Below are 19,524 nucleotides of genomic sequence, written 5' to 3' on the forward strand. Positions count from 1 at the left end.
TTCTGGTTGCTAATTATGGATAAGTCAACGTTTACTCGCGCACGCACTCGTCACTGACTCCTGACTTTCACGCCAATACTGGGCCCATTTATTACAACTATAACACACGTGCAGATTGAAGCTCGGTCAGCATGGAGCGCATGCCTAAACCGGGCGGGCAATGCTATTGTGTGTCGTGGACCCGAGTCGCAAGGACACGTTGTTTATCAGTGCGCGTCGAAGAATACTTCCTATGTTTTATTTACATTGAAAGATAAAGGCTACACTTATTGTCTTAATGTAAAACCTGTCCTTCCAAGGTTCTTGTTATTGCAGTTAAAGTTTCTTAGAGTCGCAAACACTCGCATTATTCGATTCCTTTTACGGGCGGCATGGAAGCCCACGTTTGTTTTTGAAATTTTAGATATTTGGTTCGCTTTGATGTTTCTTCTACAACAGTCAATTGCTCCTGTTAGAATAATTGCTCATATCTGTTCAAAAAAAAGGACGAATTCTACGAAATTTTAGATATTTGGTTCGCTTTGATGTTTCTTCTACAACAGTCAATAGCTCCTGTTAGAATAATTGCTCATATCTGTTCAAAAAAAGGACGAATTCTACGAAATTTTAGATATTTGGTTCGCTTTGATGTTTCTCCTACAACATTCAATTGCTCCTGCTAGGATAATTGCTCATATCTGTTCAAAAAAAGCACGAATTTCAAACTACTACGCAACCCCAATTAAATTTTTGAAAAAAAAAAATCCTTAACCGTGAGCCACTATTCGCGGACACAATTTTAGTATTTTATTGGGTTCAACACACAAACGCATTGTCATATTTTTAGTGAGAATCAAAATTTAATAACAAGCGTCAGCAAGTGGTCGTTGGCCTCCATGTAATGGCACAAACAGTTGAAGTTATTTTATATGCAGGTCAGTGAAGTGAGTTCCAGCTTGCGCTCCCAGGTTACCTCATAAACGGTGGCTGTGCACGTCGCCTTTGCCTAAAAAGGAAGCAAAAAATATACTGTTAAACATCGTTTACGTTGTTGCGCTATTCTTTGCTTAGCATTTAAAAAGTTGATTCCCCCGGAGTATTTTTGAAAAAATAGCTGAAAACAATATTCCCCCCAAAAGAAGGAATATATTGCCAGAAGAAAACCATGATGAAATTTAAAAATCCACCGATTTAATAGTATTAAATACGATGGTAAGGGAAGTTAAGATTTCCTTATTGTATCCTTCACTAAAAAATGAAAATTCATTTTTTCTCTCTTGAATTCTTGTCTCTTTGTAATATCAAAAAAATTCCAGGATACATCAAGCGACACTGGTCTGCGAAATTTCGACGACCTTATTGTGCCGGAACGCGTGTCATGCTATAGGTCGCTGGAATGGAAGAGCCACTCAGAGCTTTTTTATCATTAATGTCCACGGTTAGTGTGCTCTATGAGGTATATTGCTCTCAATACAAACGATCATTAGGTAGACATGGGAAGTATTAGCCACACGAACAGTCATTGTGCCTGTCCCGGGACGGTGAGCTTATCTTTTTGAGGGGATTGGTATACGTATTCTTGCCTGCGCAGTTGTCCGGTTTTGTGATACGTCGATAGTAACAGCCACTTACGCGTGTAAAGTGGATCTTTAGGTACATGCGTTCTTCTCTACCGCGGACACATCGTGTTTAAAACTTGATGGTTCGCTAACTACAAATCACCACCCTCGTATAAGAATATAAATAAGTGACAGTTGCCGCATTAAGGGGCCGTGCAGACAAAACAAAAGTTTGATTCTTTCGAAAGATTTCCTCATTAGTATCATTCTGACCCCACTTTTAACGCACACTTCGCTTAAACAAGCTATGTAATTAGGAAAAAAGGGAATGGCCATGCAGCCCACTAGCTCATTTCCCGCAACAGAATCTATGATATCATATGCGTAGCTAGGCGACTGGCTGAGGCCTGCAAAAGCAAACGTAAATTAGGGAAGGCTTATAAGCTTGCCGAACGAGCTATTTGCGGGTAAATGTAATAGATATTCATTTTACAGAAGTAAGAATAGGGGGGGGGGGGTGTAAACAATAAAAAATACGAAAATAAACTTAAACATAGCAGCACTGTTGCGCACTGCAGTTGGTTGTGGGCGCAGTATGCTTGTTTTAGCTCAAGATCTGGCCGCCCCTTTGGAGTTGCCTTGCACCGCACTGGAAGACTGGCGTTAGCGACGATGTCTTATGTGACCCTATTTTTCCAGCATACCCCACACTTCACGAAACAATTACTTCCTGCCATAACAATAACACGCCAGGTGCAAGTTCGTCAAAAAAAAATCAAGGGTGGATAACGGTTCACGGCTGGGTATGGTAGCGCCATCTTGGAGGAGTGACGGTAAGCAAGGCGGCAGAGCCTAATGACTACCTCGAAGTTCGTTTGAATACCCTCGTTATTTCATAATATATGTCACGAAAACACATGATTTGGCTGGGGAGTAAAAATTTTAACCTAAATTGATTAATTTCTTAATAGTTACGGAATCACTTACTGCTTGATAAGCGCTGGGGGCATTATAAAGCACAAAATATTTCGAATAAAACTGCATGGCTCCTTCAATGAAATATTGGCGTCCATCACAATACGCTCATTGAAACGTGAAACACTGGAGAGGATGTGTCAGGGTCGAAGTAAGACAAATAGTTGACGACTTTCGTGCCGTGGACATACCTCACAAACGCGGCTGTGAAATGTAATATCGTTCTGGAAATTGTCATCTCTTTCAATTACCCAATCGTAAATTCCATCTGCACTTTCGTTTTGGGGCTTCTTTCAGTTGCTTTCGAAACAAGAGACCCGGTAACTTTTGCGTAATGTTTGGCTCGTACTTTTCCTCTTTTTTCTTCTCTCTTTTTTTGCCCATTTCCCCTTTCCCACGTGCAGGATAGCAAAATAGGCTCTAGCCAGGTTAACTTTCCTGCCTTGGCTCGTACGTCGCTTCCGCTACCTGATGCCGCCAACGCGCCGTCACTCCCCGTTTCGTCTTTTTGAGAAGTTTGGTTACAGTATTTCGAATTTTTATGATCATCGCTTTAAATAAGGTTCCATGCATATAGAGAATCAGCGCTGCCTTCAAGCGCTGTCTAACGTAAGTGGTCGCTTTTTTTTCCGGAAGCTTTGAAATATCTCCCAGTCAGTCTTTCAGTAAGGCGGGACATGATACACCTCATGGTATATAGGGGTCTTAAGGTGTGCGTAACGAAAGATAATTTGATTAAATAAACCATTTTTAATAAACTGAGAAAAGCCCTAGAACTATGGCATGTGATATAATCAGGCGCACGGGCGTGAGTGCGGAAGTTACGCATCGAAAAGATGCTGTTGCCCTATCCCAATATTTCTGTAGCCCACAACCGTCATTTTGCCGGGAAGCGTAATAAATGCCCGGGTGTAAAAATTGTAAAAAAACAATTCAGTTACCTGCCGATACACGTTCGCCCGAAAAGAATGAAAAAATAAAGCTGGGACCCGCTGCGCAAGGTGCAACTAGGCGCACAAAGAGGAGACGGTGCAGATTCTTCTTTTTATGGAAATTTCTGTGGGTGTCCTTGTGTTCTCTCGAGTAATTTTTTTTTTCAATAACTTAAGTTTCACTCGCTAATACGTAGAAGAAGACGACCGAATGCTTGCTATATATTCTACTGCTTGCGCACTAGAAGCCCTGGAACCCGGAGAGTTCATTCTGAATGCGTAGCCAATGTACAGAGTTTCTGGTTATTTTAGTGTTTTTTGGTAATAATTATTTCCCGGAAATTTAATATGTGTTTCTCCAGTCAGAAAAACCGGCAGCCGGGCAAGTTACCCCCATGCCAATTATCATCTATAATAAAGCAAGAGTCAATATATAATTGCATTTCTTATCTAATTGGACACTAAACTATGACGTCAACGTTAACAAATGCGTTTTGTACAAAGATGACATGCGAACACGCACCACTTACTCAGCACACACGCGACCACGACCCTTTAAGGTGTCCAAAAAGGGCTTTTTTCAAAGGAAACATTTGTAAAATGTCTTACGAAACTTTCGTAACGCATTTTAATGTGGAGTAATAAAAATATGATAATACTGTTTGGCACTGCTAAACAGCGAAAACAACTTACAATCATCGATGTATTGATTGATCAAACAAACTTTACTCGAAACTGCAAGCGCTCTTTTTTATAGCAATGAAAAGTGAAAAATTAGCATTGTCAGCTTTCACGCCGCTTTTAGCTGAGTTCGTCAGCACTCAGCGGTGAGCAGACGATCACAGGCGTCAGCAGTACTGCCCACAATTTAAAAATACCGAAATACACTTATTCATTCCAGAAAAAGATGCCAAGAAATAATATTGCCAGAAGAAGTTATCAAAGCAATTATTTAGTTTCCTGAAAAATTTCTCAGAAGCAAAAAGGGCCAATTCGTGAGAGGGCGCTGCAGTGGAGGAGTGTGCTGTCTGTCTGAGAAGTTCATCACCAAAAGGACAGCACTGAAGGCCTAAGAAGGCCGTCTTGCCCAATTTCTGGAGACTACGCCGGGAAGCCTTGGAGGTGGCGTGGTCGTGGTGCCCTCTACACCAACATGCACTGGGTGGAGGTATCTGCATTCTGTTTTTCTCACAGCGGAATACAACGTAAACCTAATAAAAATTGCATTGGAGCATATCACAAGTGAAAGGCAAATTTTGCCTTAATCGCTGAATATTTTCTCACGTAAAATTGCTCATTTATACTTTTTGTAAGCAGCGTTGGTCAAGGGGGCGATAAACACTGCCCATCGAGAATGCCTATAGCAAGCACCAAAAATGAGTTTTGTTGCAGCGTTAGTATTAAAATTACCTTAGTTATATTCAATGAAATTGAACCTTTTACGTTAAGGGGCTGCGAAATCGTTGTAGCTTGATGACGCACTGCTCCTTCTGGAGTTCTACCTGACTGGCGTACTTGCGTGTTAGACCGCATTGAACCGGTAGAGAAATTGGCGGCATATGGGACGTCGAACCAATGTTCGACAGAGACACAGCACGAGTTACCATTAAAGCTACCATTAACACGGGGCCCCAGACTGATGTGTTTCCCTTGCCCACCATATAACAGACAGAATGAGAGATTGGAAGAGAGAGAGAGTATACACTTTTATTTGGAGCAGAGCAAGCGCTGCTGTTAGTCGCCCTCTATGTGAGGGTCTTCCTAGTCGAGAAAGGCCTGTTGTTCCCTGGCCGTGCCAGTCTAGACCACCAGCCAGCTTGGGATGCAAGGTTAAAGCTGGTCAGCTCGCCCTCCCACAGTCGTAAGTGTGGAGGTGATTTGAGGTTAGGGATGGGGTTTCTTGGCAGTCCCAACAATTTTTGTCTACCTGCCTGGCTGTCTGCCACCTGCCTGTACGATCCTCTGCCCGCCTGCCCAGCCACCCAGCCACCCAGTAGCCCATTCACCTGTCTGTCTGTGTGTCTGTCTGTCTGTCTGTCTGTGTGTCTGTGTGTCTGTCTGTCACGCATGTACCTAATCACGCATGTACATATTCTGGTGCTGCTGCGTGTTGCTACGACTTGCTATTCTTTCCTTTATTTTGTCATGCAAAGGGACTGAAAGCTGGCACTCGCAGCAGAGATTTTGGCGGGAAAACGGAGCTAGAGCCGTTGGGGGCATCGGCCTAAGCAGGCGGTTTGTGCTTCGTGTCTTTCTGTCATTCACGTGCGTACCGCGGAGTGTTCGCTTTCTGTTGCAAAAAGTGCGAACAAGGAACAGTCTGATGGGTAATTTGACCTTGATTGGGCGGTGCGGTCAGCCGCGCGGTTGGTGGGAGAGAACAGCAATTGTCCACTGCCGGGAATTCTCGCGCGACACGGCGTCGTTCACTACGAACTCCACTTTTGCGGATGGATGGCGCTGTTACAGTGGGCAGTCAGCTGTTATACACGGTCGCTTAGAATATCCAGGTAAACAAATTAGTTCCTAATGTCTTTGCTTATAACATATTGAACTACATTCTGAATAACAACGTTTTTAGTGTATTGTGAAGATCTACCTATTGACCTCGGAACTTCGCATTGCTAGTGTCAGGCCTACTTCTCTATCTAGCTTCTGCTGAACATGGATGAAGTTGCCGACGGGAAAGTTGAGAAGAAAGAAGGAATGATTGCGTTTCTCGTTGCTGATGCTGGAAGTCGCTGCTGTGGTTCGCCGTCCGGTTTCCATCGGTGTCGGTGTATGGAGTTCGGCATCGTTGTCTTCTTGGCGGTAAACTTCCCGGCCGCGCTTGCGGTTCGCGTCGGTGGCCGTTCTCCGGCGAGGAGTCGCTACTCCGCGGATGATGGAGCCGCTTGCTCTTTCCGTCCTCCGCAGAGCACTTCGAAAATTAGCAAAAATATCGTCTAATGCCAATTCACACAGTCGACGCGCACATTACGAAGCTCGGAAAATCGTGTTCAACTGTACAGAACCGCTGCTTTGTGACCGCATTGAAAATGTGCTGGTTTGTGCTGCACATCGCGGCAGAAGTTTGCGCGTTGTATGAGATTGCAAACGCATTGATTGATTGATTGTAGGGTTTAACGCGCCGACGCAACGCTGGCAGTGAGGTGCGCCGTAGTAGAGGGCTCCAGATTAATTTTGATCACCTGGGGATCTTTAACGTGTGCCGAAATGTCGTACACACGGGCGTTTTTGCTTTTCGCCTCGATCAGAAAAGCTGCCGCCGCGGCCGGGAATCGAACCCGCGACCTCGTGCTCAGCAGCGCAACGCCTTAGCCACTGAGCCACCGCGGCGGGTAAACGCATTGATTGAATCCGCTGTTTATCTTCGCCAGGTTTCACCGGTGGACATCGTCTGCCGGTGCACTGTATGAGGCGACGTGAAGCTGCTCGTGAAGTGGCAACTTGACACGCCAGTGAAAAAAAAAGAGCCTTGGTGCTGTGTTTGTGTGTCTGTTACATAAAGAACGTTACGTATCTGTCTGCTGATTTTATGGACGCTAAAAATACTGCGCGATTTTTTTATTAAACCACACATCGCCTGAGTTAAGTTCAGAGCAGCATTCACCTGCTGCTTTAAAGCGGGATCAACAGTTCATATTGAGCGAGTTTAATAGTTCCTCTCGTGATTTCTCAGCTTTATCTGTTCGGAAGCATTCTTGTAAGTTATTTTGAATAAAACGTTTCGCTCAAATTCGGAATCCGTTTATATTTCTGTGACTCTAATTGTTTGTTCAAAATGTCAACCTTTGCAGCAATCTTCTCCAGACTTTCTCACGTACTTTTGTTCACGAACGTTTGGGTATAGGTGCCGAAAGAATGAACATCACATGCTTAGTTCTATGGAATTAACTAGGTGCACTTGTTGAATATACTTCATGAACGCTTGTTTTGCACTGCCTTTAGAGCGCTTGGGTTTATCACAACCGAAGTAGAGCGGCAATCCTGAAGGCCCTTGTTCTGCATACACTACTAAGTTTGGGTCAATGTAGAAAGAAGAATTAACGCCGCAATCGCAACTTGAGGCGTGTTTATCCAGGAGTGGCGACCTTCTTAACGGTTAGTGAAGGGAATCAAGAGATTTGTTCCTACCTGATGCGGAATTCTCCAGCTGTGTATATGACGCCTCTCTGACCGCCAGAAATCATTTAAAAAGAAAGCTAAAATATGATAATGTTTCTTTTGCCGTATTTATAGGCTTGGTGGGTGCTACAATCTACTCAGGGCATAATTACGGCACAGCAACTATTGTCTCTTTTCAGCTTTCTTTCTAATCGATTTTTGTCGGTCAGAGAGGCGTCTTATCTACAGCTGGAGAATGCCGCATCAGGTAGGGACGATACCCTTTTTGCCTTCACTAAGCGTAACGAAGGTTGCTACTCACTGATGGCAAGCGTGAGCGCGCAGCTTGATAATTCACCACGCCTAAACAAGCGTGAAAAAAATAACTTGTACTCACGATTGGCAAGCGTTACGCATCGCGCGAGTCCCCGTTAGAAAGCACAATTTTGTAGCTGGAAATCATTTCACGCTTGTAACCAGCGTGGGAAAAATCTTCGAAACTCATGCTTGTTAAGCGTGAAAAGATTTAGGGTGTACAGCTGTTCCAAACAGAACGAAAAGAAACGATGAAAACGAAGATTCGTTCAGCTCCACCAGATAGTCCGTGAGCAGTACGAACACGATAAAACTATCCACGGTGGTTCAGTGGCTGCGTACTTGTGGTGCTGAGCCAAAAGATCCGTTTCGCGATGCGCGTACCGGCGAAATCTGTATACCTGATATATGCACCTGCCCACTCCGGGCTGGCCGGGAACGATTGCGCGCACGATGTTCTTCGAGTATTCACCGACCGAGCTGTCATCGACCCTAGCACCGTAATCCGATGGCCGGGTAGAAATCGCCTCGTGTCCTACAGAGACATAGCAAAATCCCTACCGACTGGAACGGCCCGTTGGCCTCCCGCTGACCCGTAACTGAGTAAGAGGCAATCTGTCGTATTGCGACTACTTCAGATGAATTCGCATCCAAATTCGATTACGTACAGCGAGGGCTACCCAGGGCAACATTCAGACAAATGCCACATATGTAAAGAAAGCGCACTCTGGGGCATATGCTATGGGCTTGCCCGCAGGCGGCTACACCGGCGCACAGAATCACTAAAGCAGTGGGAGACCGTGTCGTTCAGCTCCAACACAGCGGATCAAGGTCGAGGACGCTGCTAGAGCCCAAGGGCTCTTGGCCGACGCCTAGGATCACCAGCGTCTCCCAATAAAGTTATTTCGCTCTCTCCTTCTCTGTCGATCCCGGTCGCGGCGGACACTTCTTAGATGGAGGTGAAAAGCGAAAACACCCGTGTCTCTGGACTTCGGCGCACGTTAAGAGCCCAAGATGGTAGAACTTAATCCGCAGCCCTACACGATAGGCCGCGCCTTATTCCACAGCTCTAGCTGCGTCGCGTTAAGCCCAGGGATTTTTCCGCGAACGAGTAAAAATGGAACTGAGGTGGACAAACGTACATTGCATTCATTTTGAGATGAAAGAAAAGGCAAAAAAAAAGATCCCCATGGGGAAGTGGAGAGTGAAGGGAAAGTTGCGTGGCAGTGGCGGCCGACGACTATGTTGTTCCCCAGAAGTTTGCAGGAAAGCTGGCAGATCCTCGGCCAACTTATGCTTCTTATTTCTTTTGTGCGCACCATCAACTTCCAAAGTAGTCTTCCCATGCGCGCCCAGAGTAATTACGGGCCATTCATTTCGCACAACCGCCGGTATTTCTGCTTACAGGACATATATTTCATTCGCAGAAGGCACAAGCACGCATATTTATGGGACACTCACCTGCAGGGTAGCTGGGCGGCAGAATCGTGGATTATATGCATCGCGGCCAACCAAGCAAGTCGACGGAGCTATGGTAAACGTCAAACGGATGTTGGTGCCTTGAACGACCTGCATGTAATTAGATTACAAATAAAGTGTGACAAATCCCTCTTGAAGGAGTGCGGTTACATAAAATCAATGGCACACTAATTTGTATCCCTTGTTACAGATACAAAATATTACATTTCTTCTGCAAAATCAGATTCCTGGTACATTCAGCCGAAGCAAATAGATAACCTAGATTGCTGAACAGTCATTATAGTATCAAAAATTACATGAGACTGAGCCATTTATCCAGCAGTAAACATGGTTATTGCTAAATAACCATTCGAAAAATTTGTACGCGGCCGTCGTGATGACGACGATCTAGAGTCTATTTTAAAATGGGCCAGTCACAGTATTGTCTGTTGCTGGCTCGTCTATGCGCACCGTGAATAAAGTACCCTCGGAACGGACGATAATCAGGGTGTGAAATAATACCCCGGGATCGGGCAATCACCGGCGTGCCAAAACAAGCTTCCGTGCTGGCTGAAGCAGTGGGAATGAAAAACTGTAGTTCGAATAAAAGAAGTAATTTCTCGAAATAAATTCCTGCTGCATGAATGAACGATGGCCGTAAAAATTGGTCAAACTGAATTTGCTCAAACCAGTGAACTCCGAAAAAAAGAATGACAAAAATGAAATGACGAAATAAAAAAAATACATCCTATACATTCCCTAGAGCAAACAAAGGATAAATAAAAAAGGCTGGAAAAAATGATTAAAATACGAAGAAAAAATAACGAGAACGAGCCAACTGTGCGACGCCCCACATTTCCACAAAATGCATAATTTTCGAAAGTAATACAGTTATTTATACAATAGCGTAAGTTTGAATGATTTATACAGCCGAATTTTTAAAAACCAAAAAGTACGCAAAACACAAAACCAAAAAAATCACAAAAATGATCTGACCAAATAAAAGAATATTCTGATACACCTTTTGAAGCAGTAAAAGTAACCGAACGCTTATATGCCCATACGCGCACAAATACAATAACATCAACCAAGGTATCTGGCTACTCATTCTCAAATCTGGCTGTAAAGAAGCCAACTAGTTGACAGAGATAAAATACTTTATGTGGCCCCAAAATATTGAGCGTCGAGGATCAGCTAATCGGATTCGCTGATGGTGTCTTCTGTGTGCCTGCCCTTGCCATAACATTACCCATGCATGAACCATGTTCGATGGCAGTACTCGTAGCTGGGCTGGCCTCTGTCAAGAACGCCACTTCTCCGGGTCCGGAGAAGTGGCTTGACTTCAACCCTTTCCCAATTGGGCGAAAAGGGAAAGCAGTGCCTTTTAGCCATCTTCAGTCGTCCTTGGGGAACTGCCCGCTTAGAGCAAAAATTGGCTGCGTATCTGCTGCTTTTGTTGCAAATGTTGACAAAAAGACGATAGTCTTTGTCGACGTTTGCCAAGTGAATGCCACCCTTCACTTTCACGCTTTCACTTTGACGTTCCTCTTGCGTCGCGCTCATCCCTAGGTTTCCAAGTTAGGGACTGCTGAAGTCATTTTAAATTTACCGCGTTCCACTGCTCCAGGCTGGGGGAGGGAGGGAGGGGGCTCGATGCCAGCGCTGCAGTACGGTGGAGACACGCGTTAATCGAGGCGCCCTACTTCAACAATTATAGAACGGCGGAGCCCTAATCCATGTGAAAGTGAACATTTCGACAGACTTCTGTCTGGTTGGGAAGCGTCGTACATCGGTGAAACCAAAAACCTGCCGGAGAGGATTAGGCAACACAAGAACGACGTCCGGAAGCAGAAAATAGTTCGCAGCGCAGTCGCCGAACACTGTGAAATGGCCGACCACAAAATTGACTTCTCCGGAACGGCCATCCTCGAAAGGGAAACGAACTGGAGGAAGCGGCTTTTCCTCGAATCGTGGCATATTCAACGAACACCTGGGAATGTTAATCGCTCGCTTGGCACTCTCCCCTCGGTGTACACACACGGATTACGTGCCGCAGCGAGGGGCTTCGTGCGAGGCCAGCAAATGTGAGACTATAATATGGAGCTGCAGCGTGGCCACTGTCACCCCTGAAGAAGAAGCCGAGCCGGCTTCGAAACGTCGGGTTTTTTTGCCTTTTTGCATTGTATTGGTTGGAGCCTAATTAAATCTCAGTTCCTAATCCACGTGCATTCAAAGCAGAACGTGGAGCGGAACCTTTCCTAAGAGTTGCCGCTTGAATTCCTAAAATGCCACCGGAAGCTATAGTGGCGGGGGCCGACAGCAGACGTCAGTGTGATTTTTTTACTGGAGTAGAGGTAGTATTGCATTTCGCAAAAATCAAGTATCTATGAATTTTTATAAAGGAACACTGTAAATATCCCTTGTGTATTAATTTTCTGTCTTATATTTGCGTAATGTATTGTTCTTGTTCAACAATGTTGACAAGTATGAACATTTAAACCGCACTTACTACGTATAGATTTCCCTGTCGGTTCAAGATTTCGAGCCGTCTTCGCGCGGCTAACATCCCACAGTGTCCTCGCCTTGCCGCCTCGCCTTTGTCCACGCGCGCTGCGAACCATGCGGGAGTCGTGGGCTAACTCCGCCCCCAGACTAAGGGACGCCGCTGCCGGTCGCCTGACTCACTGGAAGGGCTGCTCTAAACCCAGGCGAGCATTCTCGGGGAGAATGACTCATGAGCGAACAGCACGTACGCCTGATTCGCAAATCCTGAAACACTAAGCCGCATGTCTTTTCGACACAAATACATGCCATCCTTTAGCTTCCCGTCAACTTGTAAAACTTGATGAACGATCGAGCCACCTCCCAATGTCAGCAATCCTTAATACTGGCGTGTGCGCTGTCGGAGAGGGAACCCCGCGCTGGAACTGTTTTTATAGCTGTGTGCCCATCCGCCGTTCACCGAGGCCGCTCGATCGAGCTGACCGCAGGCACAACGCAACAGAGGTACTCGGGCTAAGCACCCCTGTCTTTTTCCACACAAAGGGAAGGAACACACAGCATGCTCTCGCGGACCGCAACTTCACGTCCCTGGAGTTGCATGAAAGGAACGCAGCATGAAAGCTACATGCGGCAGCAATGCTGATACATGAGTCACCGGCGGCTTTCATAATAAAATGAAGAGCCCGAACTTAACCCCCTCCCCCTTCCGTCGAGAGAGCATGGTCCCAGTGCGTACAAATCTCTTGAAATAAAGAAAATTAATGCGCTTGCAGCATTGTCCGTCAACGTTTGAGGTAGGGGTTCATACGCACTACATGAACGACGTCACGGTGGCGCTTACACCGGCGTTGAGAAACGATTCCTCCGTCCACAACCACTAAGGCAACGCCGCTAACCTGGCGAAAGACTCTATAAGGACCATAGTAGCGTTTGAGGAGTTTTTTGGCGAGTCCTCGACGTCGAACAGGAGCCCATATCCAGACTCCTTCACCGCGTTTGAAAACGGCAGTCCTGTGACGGAGGTTGTAATGGTGCGTGTCATAGCGCTGTTGCTACCTTGTTAGTAAGCGTGCCCATTGACGCGCCTGTTCTGCTTGTTCCGTAAACTCATTTAGCTGCATTTTGCCATTGCTGGTGTCGTGAGGCAGCATAGCGTCCAAACTACTAGTCACGGGTCGGCCATAAAGTAGGAAGAACGGCGTCATCAGGGTCGTGTCTTGCTGAGGTGTATTTTGAGCAAATGTGACATATAGCGATAGGGCATCCCAGGTCTTGTGCTCAGCATTGGTGTTAATTCTCGGCATATGCGCTATTGTCGTGTTGAGACGTCCAGTCAACCCGTTTGTCTGCGGGTGGTAAGCTGTGGAGGTCCGATGTGAAGTACCGCTGAGTTGCATCACTCTGTCGACAAGCCTAGCAGTGAACACTTTGCCTCTTTCCGTAATAACAATGGCCGGGGCATCGTGCCAAGAACGACGTTGTTTATAAAAAAAATTCGGCAACCTTCAATGCAGTTTCTCTTTGGAGAGTTTTTGTTTCTGCATACCGAGTCAGGTAGTCGGTGGCGACTACAATCCACTTTTTTCCCACGGACGACGTCGAAAATGGTCCCAACAGGTGCATTTAGACCTGCTCAAGCGGCTTCTCGGGGTTTTGACAGGGTGCAGGAGGTCCGCTGGTTTGAGTGTTTGCGCGTTCCGTCGTTGGCATCCAGGGCAAGTGCGCTCGTAACGCCGCGCGGCTGCAGAAAGTTTCGGGCAGTAATATGACTGCTGGATCCTTGTCAGGTTACGGCTGAAGCCGAGGTGACCCGCTGTCGGCCCATCGTGGCAAGCCTGCAGAACCTTGTTTCGAAGTACGGTGGTAACAGCAAGCAGGTAGCTTCGGCCAGGCGGAGAAGTTTGCTTTATAGAGGACATTACCGCGGAGCCTGAAGGCTGACAGCGCTCCTAAAAACGCCCGTGGTACAGTGCGCGAACGTCCCTCCAAGTAATGAATCAGCGGCCATAGCTCGGAGTCCTACCGTTCCTGCTCCAACACGGAGGATGTGTCCAGCACGCCAAAAAAAGCGTCGTCATCAGTGCAGTCATTCGCCGACGCAGGGAAAGCTGGTGCTCGCGAGAGACAATCGGCGTCGGCATGCCCTTCACCGGAAGTTTACACAATTTTTACGTCGAATTCTTGAAGCCGAAGGCTCCTCCGAGCTAATCGTCCAGACGGCTGTTTTAGGCCCATCACCCAGCAGAGTGAGTGATGGTCATTGACCACTGTAAATGGACGGCAATGCAGGTATGGTCGAAATTTAAGTACGCCCAAACGTTGGCGAGACAATCCTTTTAGGCGGCCGGGCAGTTGGGTTTCGAAGAGGACAACGTTTGGCTGGCGTACGGTATGACCCTCTCCGCGACGTCTTGCAATTGCTGAAGAACCACTCCGAGTACAAGGTTACTGGCGTCGGTATGAAGCGTGGTGGTGGCGTTTTCGTAAAAATAGGCCAAGACCGGATGTGGTTGCAACCGTTGGAGCTGCTTGTCGAACACCCTCTGTTGCTCCTCATTCCACAGGAACACGACATCATCCCGTGTAAGGTAGGTCAGCTGAGCTGCAATGTGGGCGAACGTCTGCATAATTTGTCGGTAATAGGAACACAGCCCCAAAGAGTGCCTCACAATGTCCCAGTTCCCTGTGCCTCATGGCACGGGGAACTGGGATCTCGTTTCAGTCTTATCAGGATCAGGTCCAACTCCGGCACTGCTAACCACATGAAAGAGGAACAGGAGTTCCTCGTACCCAAAATGACACTTTTCAGGCTTCACTGTAAGTCCCCCGGATCGTATTGCGTCGATGATGGACGTGAGAAGTTCGAGCTGCTCTGCAAACGTGGTAGAAAATACGATCACGTCGTCCAGACACACCAAGCAAGTTTGCCACTTTAAGCCCAATAGAACGGTGTCCATCAGGCTCTGACAAGTGGCTGGAGCGGAACAGAACACGAACGGCAACAATTTAAATTCTCACAGTTTATCATGCGTCCCGTTCATCGATCTCGATATGCAAATACCTGCGTTTTAAGTCGATAGACGAAAAATAGCGGGCGTGTCGTAGTCTGTCGAGGCAGTCGTCAATGCGAGGCAATGGGTAAGCATTTTTTTGTAACCTTGTTGAGTTTGCGGTAGTTCAGATAAAACCGTAATGCCCCATCTATCTTTTTCACTAAAACAACGGGCGTTGCCCAGGGACTATTCCACGGTGCAATGACATCATCTTCGAGCATTTGCTATACGTGCCGACATTTTGCACCGCGATCCTTGTGGGCAACACGGTACGCGTTCTGACAGATGGGCCTCGGCGTTTCTGGGGTACTTATTCGGTGTTTTGTAATATGTGTCTGATGGATACCTGCCGTAGACGAAAAACAGTCCGAATACTGTTCCGGTAGGTCGAGGAGCGCTCGTAGTTTTTCGGACAAGTCTGTGGTGACGTGTATTGCAAGTTCAGCACTCGCTGTTGCGGTGGTACCAGTTTGGAGCACAAAGCAGCCCTCTGTGTCGTCGACACCTTCGAAGAACGCTACGGTAGTCCGCTTCAGGATGTGCTGGTGTTCATCGGCGAAATTGGTTAGCAGGATATTGCCGCGGCCACACGACAGGTGCACCAGGCGTCTCACTATGGCAGAGCCGTGCTCGAGGAACAGCGGTGTATGCAGGTCCGTAACGCCATGGGCGGTGCAAGGATCATCCCACGCTACTGCGACAAACGCGAAGGATCGTGGCGGCACATTTGCCTTGCCATCGGCGATACGCCGCAGCAGACGTCGGTGCTCAGCAGGCTGTACTGGAGGCAGGTTCGTCGGTAGGCTCGTCCTGCCCTCGCCGATGTAATAGCAGCGTCGTATCCACGCAAGAAATTGATATCCAAGATTACGTCTTCGCAAGTAGAACGACGAAAGTGCAATCAATGTCACTGCCTCCAAGAAGAATCCTAGCCGTGCATTTACCGACTGGTGTAATCAGGTGGCCTCCCGCCGACCAAAACTGAGGCCCGCCCACGGGGTTTTTACCTTTCGCAAGCGCTCAGCAATTTGCTGGCTCACGATGGAGTAATTTGTTCAGGTGTCCAGCAAAGCGGTCACCCCATGCCCGTCGATAATAACCCTGAGCTCAGCACTAGCGCCTTCGTCTGCGTTAAGGGTCGTCGTATTTGTATGCTTACACTGCGTCAATACTCTATGGGCTCTTTGTTCTCATCGAGTTGTCACGGCACTTCCGTTGGATGACGTCGGCGGCGGTGGAAGACTTTGGAGTTTCTGCAATCAGCGAACTTGACTCCAGAAACTAGCGCTGCACCGAACAGTACAGGCGGCAAGGGTATTCTGACGGCGAGTCTCAGCGAAGATGGCTGAATCATCTCTTACACGCGAGCGCAAGACCCAAGCATTTACGTCGTCGTCTTTGAACAATTCGCTGGGCAGGAAGCACGGCACGTGTCCTTCCCTGGGGATTGCACACTGCACGGGGATCACACTCACCGCAAGTAGGGGATCGCGGCTTGAAAAATATCCACGAGACAATGTAGTACTGGAAGAGCTGCTGTACTATTTTAAGAGTGCTTAAGAACGCAAAAAGTGTCCACAGCCTGGAAAAACACCAGCATTATTCCGTTTCATAAAAATGGAGATACCAATGACCTTAGAATTTGCAGATCAATCAGCCTACTCTCAGTTGTTTACAAGCTGTTTACCTAAGATTCAGTTAACCGCATTGGACACAGCCTGACTTCCGAAAACCCGGAGAGCAGGCTTGGTTTGGAAGGGGTACCCAACCATGCATTACATCCATTTGGTCATGATTGTCACATCTATGATAAGAAAATCCGCTGAATACACTAAACCCTATACATGACATTTATAGACTATGAGAAAGCGTTTGGCTAAGCACAAACCGCAGCTCTGCTAAAAGCATTCAAAGACCAGGAAATAGACGACGCCTACGTAAGACTTGCAGGTGACATATATAAGAGATATGCAGGCAGGACAAGCCAAGCGATAAATTACCCATACAAATGGAGTAAAACAGGGAGACACTATCTCGCCAATACTGTTCACAACATGTCTGGAGGAGCCATTCCGAAAGCGTGACAGGGAAAACACAGATTTATATATAAGCGAAGAGTACTTGAGTCATTTGAGCTTTGGAGACGACATAGTATTGCTGATTGAGACGGCAGGATACCTGCAAAAATGTTTCGGTAACTACAGACAGGCTAAAAATAAATATCAATAAATTTAAAATAATAAGGAACAAGACAGCCGTAAGCGCCCTCTTCCGCTTGGAAGATAAAGCGCTAGAAGAAGTACACGAATTTAACTACGTCAAACAGATGGTTAGTGCTGCTCCCAACCACGAGAGGGAACTACGGAGCAGAATAGGTATGCGTTGGAGAGCACTCGGCAGGCATTCCCAAATAACGGAAAGTTAGGTTCCGCTGTCTACAACCGGTGCATAAATCTACAACCAGTGCGTACTGCCGGTAATAGCATATAGAGCAGAAACTTGGCCCTTGCTAAAAAAATGGAAAGCAAACTTTGGACGGCTCAAAGGGCCATGAACCGAATAACGATAAGAGTAACACTTGGGGACATGGAACGAGCTTCCTGGATCAGGGAACAAATTCGAGTATAGGATATCATAGTTCAAGTAAATAGAAAAAAATGGACTTGGACTGGCCCTGTAGTGAGACAAATCGACAACCGGTGGACGATTAGTGTAAAAGAGTGCACACCAAGAGACGGGTATAGAGGAAGGGCAAGGCCAATAACACGATGGAGGGAGGAAATACGGAAGCTCGGTGGCCAGCAGTGGACGACTCGAGTGGCTCACGACAGAAGCTGTTGAAGATCAATAGGAGAGGCCTCCGCCCTGGAGTAGCTCTAACTAGGCTATTCATTGATGAAAACTTCACAGCAGATAAGTGTTTCCTTTTGCGAAATGTGCCCTACCTATTGCTCCCCGTCAGAAAAAATCTTAGCACTTGAAATTTAAACTGTAGAAAAGACGGACCTTAGCTTTGTGCAATTGAAATTTTTGAATGAAACTATAAGTAGCGCCACTTCATTGCACCTGTGAAAAACAAAAAGACACTTGGGTTATATTCAGTGTGGCAAACGGCAAAGGCCAGTAATACCTGAGCATCACACTAATATTCATTTCCAGCCCTAAATGCTAATTCAGAGTCTTTATTATTTCTTGAGATGCCCTAAAACAAAGATAATTCTTTACGTATTTCTACTGAGTTTGGTTTGCATTTAAAATATTTCGGCTGTGCAAAAGCGTAATTAAAGGCGTGATTTTAATACGCTTTAGGAACCATTGAGATTTAGGTTCTGTTGTGGGAAAGCGCAAAGTACTGGCCGTGTTTATATATTCGGCACGTTAATTGAGGCCTATGTGAATGATCCCAGAGATAAAGTGCTCATTCTAATGGAGTGTCTTCTGTATATGGCTACCTCGCTTCGAAAAACGACAGCTTTGCTTACCTGCACCTGCACATTCTGCAGTTGAAGAACAGTGTCGTAATAAGAAAGCCCTACGAAGCGCTGTGATATCGCAAAGTGTGCAAGATCTATGTAGTGAGGCATTTGCATGGGATCCCCCGGGTACCAGCCGCCAGGAATGGACGCGCAGACAACGAAGCATGCGGCCACAGTGAACGCGGAGAGAGCTACGGACTGAGCCATGACCCTGTTCGAAGGTAATGCTTCAACGTACTGATCCGAGAAGGAACCCTGGAGAACCCGTGTTGCGTGCAGTTTACGATCCAGGCGCGATCTTTTCACGCAGGCGTCGCCTCTTTTGTTTCCCTCAAGAGTACGCCACCTGTTGTTGAGAGAAAATGATGAACTGAAATCGAGGTCAAGGCCTACAAGGCTTAAAACAAAAGAAAAGAGGTGATGAAGGGATAACATCAGTACAAGAACAAAAGAACAGGTCACGTGAGTGGGGTTTTTTGACGCTGTACAAGGTGTCAATTACAAATTTTAATTTAGCAGACTTGCAACTGCTGTATCTCCCACGAAGCAATCGCAAAAAAGTTCAAATCAGGTTTCTAAAGGTACCAACTGCCACAATGAATGTGGTGAGCTGAACACTTGGGGTCCCCAATAAAACAAGTGAAACCATTTATTTTCCCCATTAAAACGAATGAATGCCTTTGTAACGCATTTTAATACGGCTGATGAAAACAATCCTCGTGTAATTAAGCCTGCTTTCGTGACTTGAAGCAGAAGGGTTGCAATACTTCAGAAAAATTTCTACTGCTACGAAACATCTTCCTCTGCCTATATGGCTTCGTTTATTCATCGTACGGAGCGACATACGTGAGCAAGAAGACTGGCCCACATTACAGCTTCCGTAGAAGAAGGGTTCTGCGTGGCTAGTGCACACCGATCATTCTCCCGCGCCATGGCGATAAGGTGTCATCCATCACTTATACAATTTATGCGTCACAAATACGTTTTGGTAATATTGTGAAACGTGCACATTTTCCCTCATAGCTCTCAATTTCTGGCCAATCTTCCCAGGAGATATATGCAAAAAAAATCGTCGCAGCTTGCACTAGTTGCACAAAACTGGAGAACAGCAGAGCTGGGGGTCTACCTAGCTACTTCTCGCTTTGACAACGAATTCCAGGAGAGAATG

General features: G+C 46.5%; 1 long non-coding RNA gene across 1 annotated transcript; it reads right to left on the reverse strand.

The window, feature by feature from the left end:
• Window positions 1-853: 853 nt before the first annotated feature.
• LOC144145348 (uncharacterized) lies at window positions 854-18,597 on the reverse strand. Its single transcript, XR_013317479.1, has 3 exons — window positions 18,363-18,597; window positions 9,329-9,436; window positions 854-985 (listed from the first exon to the last, which is right to left on the reverse strand). It is a non-coding gene; the product is annotated as an uncharacterized LOC144145348 (long non-coding RNA).
• Window positions 18,598-19,524: the final 927 nt, after the last annotated feature.

The sequence above is a fragment of the Haemaphysalis longicornis genome, unplaced genomic scaffold (genome assembly GCF_048455015.1).
Source record: "Haemaphysalis longicornis isolate Haplotype H1 unplaced genomic scaffold, Haemaphysalis longicornis Haplotype H1 scaffold_7, whole genome shotgun sequence".
In the NCBI taxonomy this organism is placed as follows: Eukaryota; Metazoa; Arthropoda; class Arachnida; order Ixodida; family Ixodidae; genus Haemaphysalis; species Haemaphysalis longicornis.